The sequence below is a fragment of the Theropithecus gelada genome, chromosome 11 (assembly GCF_003255815.1).
Source record: "Theropithecus gelada isolate Dixy chromosome 11, Tgel_1.0, whole genome shotgun sequence".
NCBI classification, from domain to species: domain Eukaryota; kingdom Metazoa; phylum Chordata; class Mammalia; order Primates; family Cercopithecidae; genus Theropithecus; species Theropithecus gelada.
Genome location: NC_037679.1, coordinates 80,460,782 through 80,475,760, shown reverse-complemented (window position 1 = coordinate 80,475,760; position 14,979 = coordinate 80,460,782). Strand labels below are relative to the sequence as shown.

The 14,979-nt window shown below is 50.4% G+C and overlaps 1 protein-coding gene across 8 annotated transcripts in view; it reads left to right on the top strand.

Annotated features, from left to right (window-relative positions):
* The first annotated feature begins 8,067 nt into the window (after positions 1-8,067).
* CAMKK2 (calcium/calmodulin dependent protein kinase kinase 2) overlaps positions 8,068-14,979 on the top strand; it is a 60,534-nt gene continuing 53,622 nt past the window's right edge. For 4 of the 8 annotated variants that reach the window (XM_025401419.1, XM_025401415.1, XM_025401417.1 and 1 more), the window contains exon 1: positions 8,283-8,808. The gene's annotated coding sequence lies outside the window, so the exon portion shown is untranslated. Of the gene's footprint in view, positions 8,809-9,604; positions 9,721-14,979 lie in introns of those variants that run through there. The other 4 variants (XM_025401414.1, XM_025401418.1, XM_025401416.1 and 1 more) reach the window with 2 other exon arrangements.

Genomic DNA, 14,979 nt, shown 5'->3' with positions numbered 1-14,979 from the left:
CTATCCAACATGGTGAAACTCCATCTCTACTACAAACAAAAAGTTAGCCGGGCGTGGTGGCGGGCTCCTGTAGTCCCAACTACTCAGGAGGCTGAGGCAGGAGAATCGCTTGAACCTAGGAGGTAGAGTTTGCAGTGAGCCAAGATCGTGCCATTGCACTCCAGCCTGGGTGACAAGAGCTAAACTCCATCTCAAGAAAAAAAAAAAAAAAAGTACTACTTCCTCTTAGGAGTTAACTGTTATCAGTTCCTTTTTATCTTTCAAGTATATTTTTTCATCTGATGTCATTTTTGATTAATGTGTTTAAAGTAAGAGCCTTTCAATTTAAGAAGTGGCCTTAGCTACTCTGCCTCAGCAGAAGGTTGAAGACATGGGGTCAGGTTGTTCAGGTGACCCCACAGATACTAACATAAAAGCTTGACGTCATCACGCCTGACCAGGACCAGCGATGCAACTCATGGAATCCAGTGCAAACTAAAAATGTGAGGCCTCTTAAAAAGTAAGAATTTCAAAGGCCGGGTGCAGTGTCTCACACCTGTAATCCCAGCACTTTGGGAGGCCAAGGAGGGCAGATCTCCTGAGGTCAGGGGCTCAAGACCAGCCTGTGCAACATGGTGAAACCCCATCTCTACTAAAAATACAAAAATTAGCCAGGCATGGAGGCGGGCACCTGTAATCCCAGCTACTTGGGAGGCTGAGGCAGGAGAATCGCTTGAACCCGGCAGGCGGAGGTTGCAGTGAGCTCAGATCGTGCCACTGCACTCCAGCCTGGACGACAGAGTGAGACCCTGTCTCAAAAAAACAAACAAAAAAACAAAAAATAATTTCAAAATGGCAACGGCAGAGCCTTAAACCAATATAGGGCCCTTCTGAGCTCACAGCCCTGCACAGTTTGCACACCTGAAAAGCCAGCCTGCCCAGAGTTGCTCTTAGCTGATGAGCCAGCCTGCCCAGAATGACTCTCAGCTTCACTCTAGCAGGGAGACGGCCTAGATCCAAAGCTAATAGAAGGGGTTTGGGGTCTCCTGCTATCTGTGACTTAGATTTGTTGACTGAGGGGCTTGTCTCCTCCCTGATGGAAGAGTGGGTTGAATGAAAAGTAGAGACATTGGTGACCCCAAAACTCAGAACTGTCAGGGTGACAGCTAACTGGCTTTTCTCCTAATAGAGCATTTGGTGGCGGGAAAAAAAGAGTCAATAATTTCATAATGATATGATGATCAGTGGTTTAAGGGTATAAGAATTGATCATCTGGCCGGGCGCGGTGGCTCAAGCCTGTAATCCCAGCACTTTGGGAGGCCGAGACGGGTGGATCATGAGGTCAGGAGATCGAGACCATCCTGGCTAACACGGTGAAACCCCGTCTCTACTAAGAAATACAAAAAACTAGCCGGGCAAGGTGGCGGGCGCCTGTAGTCCCAGCTACTCGGGAGGCTGAGGCAGGAGAATGGCGTGAACCCAGGAGGCGGAGCTTGCAGTGAGCTGAGATCCGGCCACTGCACTCCAGCCTGGGCAAGAGAGCGAGACTCCGTCTCAAAAAAAAAAAAAAAAAAAAAAAAAAAAGAATTGATCATCTGGTTAAATGGGGAAAGGGTTAGATGAGGAGGGAACTGAAGCTTTTTCTTTCTTTTTTTTTTTTCCTGAGATGGAGTCTCGCCCTGTTGCCCAGGCTAGAGTGCAGTGGCGCAATCTTGGCTTACTGCACCTCTGTCTCCCAGGTTTAAGCGATTCTCCTGCCTCAGCCTCCCGAGTAGCTGGGACTACAGGCACCCACCACCATGCCCGGCTAATTTTTATATTTTTAGTAGAGATAGGGTTTCACCATATTGGCCGGGCTGGTCTCGAACTCCTGACCTCATGATCCACCCCTCTCGGCCTCCCAAAGTGCTGGGATTACAGGCATGAGCCACCGCACCCGGCCGGAATTGAAGCTTTTTAAGCAGCAGGCATTTGGGTCTATACCCGAGATCTTCAGGATATATCCTCTAAGGGAGAGAAGGAAAAAGGTGTTCTGTCCTGGTGGCACGGTGGGAACTCTAGCCAGCAGCCAAGTGCCCTGTTTTAAGTTCTTTGCTATATTAACACATTTAATCTTCACAGTAATTCCAAGAGTTAGCAATAGCATGAATTCCATTGAACAGGATAGGATGGAGGCATAAGGGGGTTAAGTCACTTGCTCAAGGCCACATAGCTGATAGGTTCCAGAGCTGGGCCTACCCCTAGAATTTTGAAAAGTGCTGTCCTGTTTTTGTGAACATTGTTTTTCAGTTTATTGAACACATAAATTATAATATTAGTTGTTATTTATGTACTACCCAATATGGGCCAGATGCTGCTACGTACTTTCACACATACCATCTCTAATGCTTGTGAGCTAAACATCATCCCTGTTTTACAGGCAGGAAAGCGGGCCCTGGAGGTTGGGCCTGACCCAGCCCCCACCTTGGTAAGGACCAGAATCAGGATTCAGCCCCAGGTATGACGGGCTCCACAGCCTAGGCTCTTTCTCTCATCAGCAGGCTGCCTTTGTATTCACCTCCATACTCTGAATATTTCTACTTGTTCAAAGGGTTTTAAATTTTGTCCTAATATTTTTGGGTGGTTACATTGGCTTTTTTTTTTTTTTCCTTTTTCTCTTTTTTTTTTTTTTTTTGAGACCAAGTTTTGCTCTTGATGCCCAGGCTGGAATACGACGGCATGATCTTGGTTCACTGCAACCTCTGCCTCCCGGGTTCAAGCGATTCTCCTGCCTCAGCCTGGGATTACAGGCATGCGCCAACACGCCCAGCTAATTTTGTATTTTTAGTAGAGACAGGGTTTCTCCATGTTGGTAGGGTTGGTCTAGAACTCCTGACCTCAGGTGATCTGCCCGCCTTGGCCTCCCAAAGTGCTGGGATTACAGGTGTGAGCCACCACACCCAGCCATTTTTTTTTCCTTGAAGATGTATGCTGAGATAAAGAGCTTCCTCATCTGTGCCCCCATCACTTCTCCTTCTATGATGTTGTTTATGTTTGGGACTAGTAATCTCACTGCCTGTTGAAGGGAAACTTCTCAAGATCTTTTTGACAGCATTTTTCTTTTCTTTTTTGGAGATAGTTTTGCTATGTTGCCCAGGCTGGCCTTGAAATCTGAGGCTCAAGTGATCCTCTTGCCTCAGCCTCCCAAGTAGCTGGGACTGCATGCGAACGCCACTGAGCCTGACTTGACAGCATTTTTTCCTTTTTCTTTTCTTTTTCTTTTTTTTTTTTTTTTTTTTGAGATGGAGTCTTGCTCTGTTGCCCAGGCAGGAGTGCAGTGGCATGATCTTGGCTCACTGCAACCTCCTCCTCCCGGGTCCAAGCGATTCTTGTGCCTCAGCTTCCTGAGTAGCTGGGATAACAGGCAGGCGCCAACATACCTGCCTAATTTTTGAGTTTGTTTTTTTTTTTAGCAGAGACAGGGTTTCACCATGTTGGCCAGGCTGGTCTCGGACTCCTGACCTCAAGTGATCCCCCTGCCTTGGCCTCCCAGAGTGCTGGGATTACAGGCGTGAGCCACTGTGCCTGACCCCACAGCATTTTTCTTTCTTTTTTTTTGAGACAGAGTCCGGCTCTGTCGCTCAGGCTGGAGTGCAGTGACGCGATCTCAGCTCACTGCAGCTGACGCCTCCTGGGTTCAAGTGATTCTCCTGACTCAGCCTCCTGAGTAGTTGGGATTACAGGTGCCCGCCACCACGCCTAGCTAGCAACAGCATTTTTCTACTGTCCTGGTGAATGGGAAAAAAAAATTCAACAAGTGCTGTAAATCAAAGAAAATGACCGAGGCAAGTCTCAATCATTTCAGGAGGCTTACTTGCCAAAGTTAAGGAACTGCCCAGGAGACAGGTCTATGCCTTTTTCCAAAGATGATTTTGAGGGCTTCAGTATTTAAAGAGGAAACGGTGGGATATTGAGAAATACACAGTTTTCGTGTGAGAGTGGGGAGGGGAAAAATATTTATCCCTTTGCCTGGCTTGGTGAATCTGAATTTTTATATAAGATAACATAGAAGATAGGGCCGAGGAAGCAATCAGATACACATTTGTCTCTGGTGAGTAGAAGGATGACTGCGTTCTGGCCTATGTCCACCACACCTGTGAAGATAAGCTATCCACTTACATTGCCTTGGAGAACTTCAACAGAACTACTTTAGGGTAAGGATCTTGGGGGCCACCAGGAATTTCCTTGCGGGCAAAATGTGAGGGAGGCGTGTAGCTTTTCATCTTTGTAGTCACCTTATTTAGGAACCAAAATGGGAGGCAGGTTTGCATGACCCAGTTCTCAGCTTGACTTTTCCCTTTGGCTTAGTGAGTTTGGGGTCCCCAGATTTCTTTTCCTTTCACAGTACATTGGTGTGATGAATCCTGCTGTCTGCATCTGGATGTTCAAGGTCTGGGAGGTGGAACATTCCAGTGAGCAACATGAGCGGCACACGGTTCAGAAAGGAAGGATGAAGCCTCCGCAAGAGATTACAGTGCTGTCCTGGGGGGTGAGGTAATTTTACACTCTTGCTTCTAGCTCCTCCCTTGTACTGTTCAAGTTTTCTGTAAAAATAAGATTCAGATGCTTTGTTTACTTATTTTCTTGGCAATCTGTTGTCAGGACAACAAGATCTGTTTGCCTAGAATAGAATTTTCTGGTGTTCTTGGAGGAGAAAAATCCAAAAAACAAAGCAAATTCTTGTTTTCATATTTCTAAGAAGAAAATGGTTTCCTTAAGTGGGAATTTTTTGAGACAGAGTTTCGCTCTTGTTGCCCAGGCTGGAGTGTAATGGCACGATCTTGGCTCACTTCAACCCCTGCCTCCTAGGTTCAAGCGATTCTCCTGCCTCAGCCTCCCAAGAAGCATGCGCCACCACGCCCGGGTAGTTTTGTATTTTTAGGAGAGATGGGGTTTTTGCATGTTGGTCAGGCTGGTCTCAACCTCCTGACCTCAGGTGATCCACCCACCTCAGTCTCCCAAAGTGCTGGGATTACAGGAGTGAGCCACCGCGCCCGGCAGTGGGATGATTCTTTTTTTTTTTTTTTTGAGACGGAGTCTCGTGCTGTCGCCCAGGCTGAAGTGCAGCGGCCGGCCGGATCTCAGCTCACTGCAAGCTCCGCCTCCCGGGTTTAGGCCATTCTCCTGCCTCAGCCTCACGAGCAGCTGGGACTACAGGCGCCCGCTACCTCGCCCGGCTAGTTTTTTGTATTTTTTAGTAGAGACGGGGTTTCACTGTGTTAGCCAGGATGGTCTCGATCTCCTGACCTCGTGATCCGCCCGTCTTGGCCTCCCAAAGTGCTGGGATTACAGGCTTGAGCCACCGCGCCCCGCGGGATGATTCTTAGAAGAATTGCAACTGTGAGACCAGGCAACAAGAGCAAAACTCCGTCTCAAAAACAAAAAAGAATTGCAATTGTGATGTTTCTGTCTTGCTCTAATTCACTTTAATAAGGAAGGCACATAAATTGATGTGGGTTTTAGCTCTGTGCTAATTTTAATTAGTTAGCATCATTGAAGACTTATGTACCAAGCACAGAGCTAGTATCTTTACATACATACATCATTAGATTTAAACCTCATGGGAAACCTGTGAGCTAGATACTATTATTATCCCCATTTGACAGCTGATGAAACCAAATTGGGAGAGATCAAGTCATTTGCCTGAGGCCATAGAGCTGGTAACTAGTGAAACCAGGATTTGAACAAAATCTATCTGACTTCAGGGTCATTGCTGTCACCCACAACGCGGACAGTATACAAATGTTTCACATGTGGTACCTGCCTAGACGCCACGAAGATATAGGCCTATTGGCAAGTCAAAACACAAGAGTGAAAAACGAAGGAATAAAGAAGGAAGGGAGGTGGCTGAGCATCAAATAAATGGTAGAGTCCTTGCTTTAAGACACCAGAGAGAGGAGAGGGCAGGGAGGGCCTGGCTCACAGCATTTCAGGAAATCTATCAGGAAAAAGCAACTCTTGAGCTAGGGTTTGGATTTGTAGGGGCACTTCCTAATCTTTCTTACTTAATTGGCTTTTAAGTTTACACAGCTGTGTGTATACCTAAGTTTCTGCCTGTGTGAGCTACAGTGTTCTAATAAAACATAGGCAATTTAGTAACATGATGTAAACATACAGAATTGTTTAACAAGTACCAGGAAAAGACATCCAGTAACAGGAAAGGACACCCAAATCTATTTTGGTTACCTTAGTAAAGCAGGGTTGCCAAACTATTTATTGCCCATAGGCTAAATCCGTCATGCCACCTGTTTTTTATGGCCTGCTAAGAATGGTTTTTATGTTTTTCTTTTTGTCAAGATGGGTCTTGCCATGTTGTCCAGGCTGGTCTCAAACTTCTAGGCTCAAGTGATGCTCCCACCTCGGCCTCACAAAGTGCTGAGATTGTAATCACGCGTGTAGGTGTGAGCCACTACACCCGGCCTTTCGCATTTTTCAATGGTTAAATAAAAACCAAAACAGTAATATTTTGTGACTTATGAAAATTATATGAAATTCAGTTTTCAGGGTCTGTAAATAAAGTTTTATTGGAACACTGCCACATGTATTCATTTACTATTTCCTGTGGCTGCTAGGATGGCAGGGTGGAGTAGCTGCATTACAGAGCCTATGGCTTGCAAAGCCTAAAATATTTACTACCTGGCCCTTTACAAAGTTTGCTGACCCCTGCCTTACAGTCATAAGTGCTCCAGATAATCTCCACCAACCCTGATACATATTTTGGGGGCGGGAGGGGGAAGAAAATATGAGAATATAGAAAAATATGGGACTATGCATCCCCCATTCAGAATTGACTGTTGCTAACAGTTTGCCATTTGCCTCACAGCCATTTATAAATACTAAAAGAAAACTTTACAACTTTATTTATGCTCCCTGTCCCATTCTGTGCTTTTTTCCTACTTTGTGGCAGACTGTCATGAATTTAATGTATATTCTTCCCTTTCACTTTAAAAATCTTGTATGTAAGCATGTGTCCATGAACAGTATCTACTGCGTGGGATTTTAAGATGCACACAAATTGTGCATCATGCTGTATTCTGCAACTTGCTTTTTTCCTCAACATTATGTTTTTGGGATTTCCTTATGTCAGTACAGATTCAATGCACCCCTTTTAACTATTAGATGGTATTCTGTCAAACAACTATAACGAGTTTCATGTATCCATTCCTTTGATGAACATATAGGAAGTTGTTCTCAGGTGGTTTTTTTTTTTTTTTTTTTTTGAGATGGAGTCTCGCTCTGTCGCCCAGGCTGGAGTGCAGTGGCGTGATCTCGGCTCACTGCAACCTCTCACTCCCGGGTTTCAAGCGACTCTCCTGCCTCAGCCTCCTGAGTACCTGGGATTACAGGCGCACGCCACCACACCTGGCTAATTTTTGCATTTTTTTTTTAGTAGAGACAGGGTTTCACCATGTTGGTGAGGCTGGACTCCAACTCCTGACTTCGTGATCCGCCCACCTTGGCCTCCCAAAGTGCTGGGATTACAGGCGTGAGTCACTGTGCCCAGATTTTTTTTTTTTTTTTTTTGAAACAGTCTTGGTCTGTCGCCTGGGCTGGAGTGTAGTGGTGCGATCTTTCTGCCTCCTGGTTCAAGCGATTCTTGTGCTTCAGCCTCTCGAGTAGCTGGAATTACAGGCACCCACCACCATACCGTGCTAATTTTTGTATTTTTGATAGAGATGGGGTTTCACTGTGCTGGCCAGGCTAGTCTTGAACTTCTGGCCTCAAGTGATCTGTCTGCCCGGGCCTCCCAAAGTGCTGGGATTATAGGCGTGAGCCACCATGCCCGGCCTCAGGTTTTTGCCATTTCCAACAAATGCAAGCATGTTGAGTAACATCAGAAGAGGTGCATGGCTGAGCGTGTTGGCTCATGCCTATAATCCCAGCACTTTGGGAGGCAGAGGCAGGAGGATCACTTGGGCCCAGGAGTTTGAGACCAGCTGGGGGGAGAACTCTCTCTACAAAAAACAGAAAAAATTATTTTTTTTCCAGGTGTGGTGGTGTGTGCCTGTAGTCCCAGCTACTCAGGAGGCTGAGGCTGGAGGATCACCTGAGCCTGGGGAGGTCGAGGGTGCAGGGAGCTGTGATCGTGCTACTGCACTCCAGCCTGGGCAACACAGAGAGACCCCTTTATAAAAAAAAAAAAAAAAAAAAGGGAGTGGGCCAGGCGCGGTGGCTCACACCTGTAATCCCAGCACTTTGGGAGGCCAAGGCGGCTGGATCACAAGGTCAGGAGTTCAAGACCAGCCTGGACAACATGATGAAACCCCGTCTCTAAGAAAAATACAAAAATTAGCCGGGTGTGGTGGCGGGCACCTGTAATCCCAGCTGCTTAGGAGGCTGAGGCAGAGAATTGCTTGAACCTGGGAGGCGGATGTTGCAGTGATCCGAGATCGCGTCACTGCACTCCAGCCTGGACGACAGAGCAAGACTCTTGTCTCAGAAAAGGAAAAAAAAAAAAAAAAAAAAAAAAAAGGAGTCGGGGTGGAGCTCTCATTGGCTCATTGCATGTCAGTGTCCCTACGGCCTAGAAATACCAGATAAGCTCATCGGAACGGGCTGGAAATCCACCCAGCTGACCAGAGGGCTTTGAACCTTTTATTAATTTGGAGGTTGACTCTCCTCTCAACTCGGTTCCCTTTTGTCTGTTTGGCAGGGTCAGCGAGACATCCCCTGGGTCGCTCGACCCCGTAGGACGGTTCAGGGAGCCCTCCAGGTCTTCGTTTCCCCTCTTCCCCGCACAGTGTTGTTATCCAGCTGGGGGACCCAACGCACACTTAAGGCTCCAGCGAAGTAGGTGCCAAAAAGGGGAGAATGGGAAGAATATGCTGTATCTCACAAAAAGCATCTAAGTAGCAATCTGGAAAAGCCAGAATGAACTTCAATGGTGCATCCAGGTGGGCTGGGGATGGGAGAGGAACGCCTTTCACCAGCCTTTAGGGCCTGCCCTGAGCAAGTGGTCAGTCGGCAGGCGGCTGCGGAAGGGGGCTCCCCCGAGTCGGTGGTGGCCCGAAATCCAGGCCGCATCCACCGCCCGGCGCCTAGCGCAGGGGCAGCAGCCGGGTCGCTAGGAGAGGCCCCAGGTGTTCTCGCCGGCTTGGGGAACTTTCCCAGGGTCAGTCCGGAGGCTTCCTGCAACCTCGGCATTTGGCTAAACAAAGCAAGCGCCGTCGGCGCTGCGCCGCCCGAGGGCGCGCGGGAAGAACCTGGGCAGGTGCGCGCCGCGGGCGAGCGGGGACAAAGTTGCGGCGCCCCCTCCCGCGCTCCGAGCTCCGCGCCCCGCGCCCCGCCAGGCTCTCCTCCCCGCCGCCTCCGATCCTCCCGGCCGGGCCTCTCTTCCCCGGCTCTTCGCCTCCTCCCTTTCTTCTCCTTGCCCTCCGCCTCGCCGCTACTTTCGTCTTTGCAGGCTCCCGCCTCCCCACCCCTCCCCGGCGCGGGGCCGAGCCGGCGGGGGCGCGCAGGGGGCGGTGCGCGGCGGGCGCGGGCGGTTCCGCGTTCGGGTTTCCCGCGGCCGTGGCCAATCCCCGCGTTGCCCGGGGCGGTGTCGCGCCCAGGCCGAGCCGGGCGGCTCCTCCCGCCTCCGCCCCCCGCGCGCCCGCCGCCCGGGCAGAGGAGAGGAGCGCGCGGCCGTGCAGAGCAAGCTGAGCTGAGCCGAGCCGAGCTGGGGGCGCAGAGCGCGGGAGGCGGCGGCGGCGCGGAGCCCAGGTGAGCTGGCGGTAGCCGGGCCCGGGGCAAGGGACGCAGCCGCCGCGGCCCCGGGCGCCCGCTCCGTTTCCCTCTCGAGGTGGGGGACAGCGCCGGAATGGCACACAAAGCCCCGAGGCTGGCCTGGGGCTCCCAACACCGAGGGACCCCACGTGCGCCTCCCCACGCCCCGCCACGTGGAGGGACACGGTCCCCGACACCCCTTCCCCGGCGTTCTCGGGGCGCCGTGGGCCGCGGGATGGCCTCCTCAGCTGGGCCGCACCCTGTCCGGGTGGCAGGGGCGGTCCTGGAGTTTGGAACCGCTGTCACTGGGGGCCGGGTCCGTCAGGGTTCGTGGAGGCGGCCTAGGCCCACCCCCTCGCGTTTGACAGGTGGGGAAATCTGGAGCGCTCCGGGGAAGAGACGACCAGCGGACTTTGAGCACCCCCACCCCGCAGCCTGCCTGTCTCGGGGCAAACCCAGGCCCTGGTGGCTTGGACACCAGGTGGCAGGACCCTAGGCCGGCAGTTGTGGGGACCTAGGGGACCTTTGGCTGTCTTCGGTCTGCCCTTTGACCACCCCCACCGCACCTCTTGTCTCAGCCGGAGCCTCACAGGCTTGGTCCTTCTGACCTAAATTCACCTCGGGGTTGCAGTATGCTGTGAATGCGGAGAGGCGTCCGCCTGACTCTCAGGGACGCTGGCCCCAGCCCCTCTCAGCATTGGGGCTCGGTGCCTGGGGTGCCACCCGACCCAGCCTTGAGCTTTTCCTGGCTTTCCCCCAGCCCCTGCACCGCCTAGCTGGGGAAGTGGGGTGCTTTCACAGCTCTGCCAGCCTGTCCCCCTGGCCGCTCTCACTTGGTGCTGGACAGGATGCAGCTCAGCCCCTCCAGCCTCCCCCAGAAGGTTGAGCTTTGGGGAGGGCGTCTCAGTGCTGTCAGCAAGAGAGGGATACCTGGCCTCCAGATGGGACCTGCAGCGTCCGTCTCCCTACAGGCAACTTTTACCTTCCCCAGCCTGGTGTTTAGAATCCCCACGCAGGAGATAGAAACTTCAGGGGCCCTAGAGCTGTGCTGCCTTTTACCACTCCCCCTCCCCTAGTTCTGCCCCCAGAGGAGAGACAAGAGGATGGCTTTATATCCCCATAAGCTCCTTTGTTCCTTGGAGGAGGCGGGGGCTGCAACAAGGGGAGGGCTTTGGGGGAGTTAGCCACCCTCTTCCCTAATCACCCCACAAAAACATGCAGTTTCAGAATAAATAGTGTGCATGCCATGCAAATGCAGCTTTAGGGCAAGCCCCAGATACCCCTTCCAGACTGATGCTCATACACCCTTCCTATAGAGGAAGGGGTTTCACCATGTTGGTCAGGCTGGTCTTGAACTCCTGACCTCAAGTGATCCGCCTACCTCAGCCTCCCAAAGTGCTAGGATTACAGGCATGAACTACCACAGCCCTGGACAATATTAATAATAATAATAACAGTAATTAATAACTAACATCTATTGAGTTCTTGCTGCCTGCCAGATTCTGTGCTATGTGTTGCATGCATTATCTCATTTAATGCCTACCAAATCCTACAAGGTAGAGAATTTTAACCCCATAGTAGAGATTAGGAGATTGAGGTTTACAGAAATCCTGCAGTGTTGCTAGGATTTAGCCCCATTTTATAGAAGGGCTCAGAGAAGTTAAGTAACTTGCCCAGGGTCACACAGCCAGTGCAGGCATGTCAGGCCTTAGAACGTTCGTGCACCTGTTCTAGAGCAGAGGCCCTTGCAAGGCTGCCCTGAGCTTCTTGAGGAGCCCAGGTGTTTGTTTTGTTTTGTTTATTCACTCACTACATCCGTGTTCACCGATGCAGCTGTATGCAGGGTCCGTAGTACTGCCCATCCTTAGATGTGGCTAGTGGGCTGGTAGCCAAATACAGTCACTAATAACAACGCACTAGTTCTCATCTGGGGGTGGTCCCACCCTCCTGGCAAGGATTTGGAAAAGTGTGGGAGTTAGGCTGGGCGCGGTGGCTCAAGCCTGTAATCCCAGCACTTTGGGAGGCCGAGGCGGGCGGATCACGAGGTCAGGAGATCGAGACCATCCTGGCTAATACGGTAAAACCCCGTCTCTACTAAAAAATACAAAAAAAGTAGCCGGGCGAGGTGGTGGGCGCCTGTAGTCCCAGCTACTGGGGAGGCTGAGGCAGGAGAATGGCGTAAACCCGGGAGCCCGAGCTTGCAGTGAGCTGAGATACGGCCACTGCACTCCAGCCTGGGCGACAGAGCAAGACTCTGTCTCAAAAAAAAAAAAAAAAAAAAAAGTGTGGGGGCGACTTTTGGTTGTCATGATGCTAAGCACTCCTGGCTTTTAGTGTGCAGGAGCCGGGGATGCCTACTAAAGTGTCCTGTAGGCAGGCCAGGGCCACAACATAGACAATCATCCTACCCTGGCCAGGCGTGGTGGCTCACGCCCGTAATCCCAGCACTTTGGGACACTGAGGCAGGAGGATCACCTGAGGCCAGGAGTTCGAGACCAGCCTGGCCAACATGGTGAAACCCCGTCTCTACTAAAAATACAAAACAATTAGCCGGGAGTGGTGGCACACGCCTGTAATCCCAGCTACTCAGGAGGCTGAGACAGGAGAATTGCTTGAACTTTGAAGGCGGAGGTTGCATTGAGCTGAAATCGTGCTGTTGCACTCCAGCCTGGGGCACAAGAATGAGACTTCCTCTCAAAAAACAAACAAACAACAACAACAACAACAAAATCACCCTCCCCCAAATGCCAGCAGTGCCACTGTTGAGAAACACCACAAGGAATGAGTGCTGTTGCGATGGAAGGAGCACAGGTCACTGAGGGTTCTGGAGAAATCTCCTCAGACTGGTGTGAATCTGGGAGGCTCCCTGAAGGAGGTGTCATTTGTGCAGAGCCTTGAAGGATGGGCCAGAAATGGGAGATTGGATGGGAGTAGGAGGGGAAGGGAATAGGGTGGGGTGACCTAGCAGGGACCTCTGTGCAGTAGCCAGGGGTTTCCTCTTTGAGAACCTCATCCTAGATGGAAGATGAGTGGCCAGACACCACTCTCAGGGGAGCGGACCAGGCCAAGTCGGGTAGGCCAAGCCTGTTTTCAAGGCATTTTGGCTCAAATTTTAACACGGGCCACAGAATTACCATTATTCTATCAACTCATTTTATGGAAGGTCTCAGAAAGGCTAATTTGCTTAGGGTCACCTGTGATCTTCTTCCCTCCCCAGGATACTTTCTTCTGGTGGTTATGGGAAACATTTCATTTCCTGATCCTGGGGATTTGGGGCAAATGCTATTTCAGATTTTCCTTTAAATCAGAGGGTCTTATATTGCTTTGTTTATTTTCTTTTCTTTTCCTTTTTTTTTTTTTTGAGGTGGAGTTTCACTCTTGTTGCCTGAGCCAGAGTGCAATGGCATGATCTTGGCTCACTGCAACCTCCGCCTCCCAGGTTCAAGCGGTTCTCCTGCCTCAGCCTCCAGAGTAGCTGGGATTACAGGTGCCCGCCACCACGCCTGGCTAATTTTTTGTATTTTTAGTAGAAACGGGGTTTCACAATGTTAGCCAGGCTGGTCTCAAACTCCTGACCTCAGATGATCCGCCCGCTTCGGCCTCCCAAAGTGCTGGGATTACAGGCATGAGCCACCGTGCCAGCCTTTATTTCTTTCCTTTTCTTTTTTTTAAGAGATGGGATCCTGCTCTGTTGCTCAGGGTGGAAGACAGTGGTGCAATCATAGCTCACTGTAGCCTCCAACTCCTGGGCTCAAGCTCCAGAGCAGATGGGACTACAGGTGCATGCCACCATGCCTGGCTAAATTTTTAATTTCTTTATAGAAATAGGGTCTTACTATTTTGCCCAGGCTGCTCTCGAACTCCTGGACTCAAGTGATCCTCCTGCCTCAGCCTCCCAAAGTGCTGGGATTGGATTACAGCCACTGTGCCTGGCCTATTGCTATTTTTCTTCCATGTTTTGCTTTCCCATTCGCTTCTTCCCTTTGGATGGGGTTAGAGAGAACCTGGATATGGGGTTCAGGCCGGCTGGCCGCATGGTGCTGCTACAGCCTCAGCCTTGTGTCTGTGTCTCTTTCCTAACAGTTGAGGAAATTGCATTTCCCTTTCGAAGTTGACCTTCTTTCAGGCTGTGCTTGTTACCTTACTGACCTGTTAGTAGAGATTCGTAAGGGCTTCTTTTCTTTTTAAAAAAATTGAGGAGGGCTGGGCACGGTGGCTCACGCCTGTAATCCCAGCATTTTGGGAGGCCGAGGTGGGTAGATCACTTGAGGTTAGGAGTTCAAGATCAGGCTGGCCAACATAGTGAAACCTCGTCCCCACTAAAAATACAATAAAATTGAGTCGAGCATGGTGGCTTGTGCCTGTAATCCCAGCCACTTGGGAGGCTGAGACAGGAGAATCACTTGAATCCCGGAGGTGGACGTTGCAGTGAGCCAAGATCGTGCCACTGCACTCCAGCCTGGGCAACACAGCAAGACTCTGTCTCAAAAGAAAAAAAAAGTTGAGGTGAAATTCACATAATACAAGCTTAACCATTTTATTTTATTTTATTTTATTTATTTATTTTTTTGAGATGGCGTCTCGCCCTGTTGCCCAGGCTGGAGTGCAGTGGCGTGATCTCGGCTCACTGCAACCTCTGGCTCCTGGGTTCAACTGATTCTCCTGCCTCAGCCTCCCGAGGAGCTGGGATTACAGGCACGTGACACCATGCCCAGCTAATTTTTGTATTTTTAGTAGAGATGGGGTTTCACCATGTTGGCCGGGATGGTCTTGATCTTCTGACCTTGTGATCTGCCCGCCTCAGCCTCCCATAGTGCTGGGATTACAGGCGTGAGCCACCGCGCCCGGCCTAAACTTTACCATTTGAAAGTGAACAATTCAGTGGCATTTAGTACATTTATAATGTTGTACAACAACTACTTCTGTCTAGTTCCAGAGCATTTTCATTACCCCCAGAAGAAACCTCGTACCCATGAAACTTATCACTCTCTCTTCCCAGTGCCCCGCGGCCCCTGGCAACCACCAGCCTACTTTCTGTCTCTCTGGATTTGCCTGTTTTGGACATTTCATATAAATAGAATCATGTAATATATGACTTTTGTGTCTGGCTTCTTTCATTCAGCATCATGCTTTCAAGACTGATCCATGCCGTAGCGGCTGTCAGTGCTTCGTTCCCTGCTCCGGCCCAGCACTATTCCATTGTGTGGATGGACCGCATTTTGTGTATATATTCATCCATTGATAGACATTTGGGTT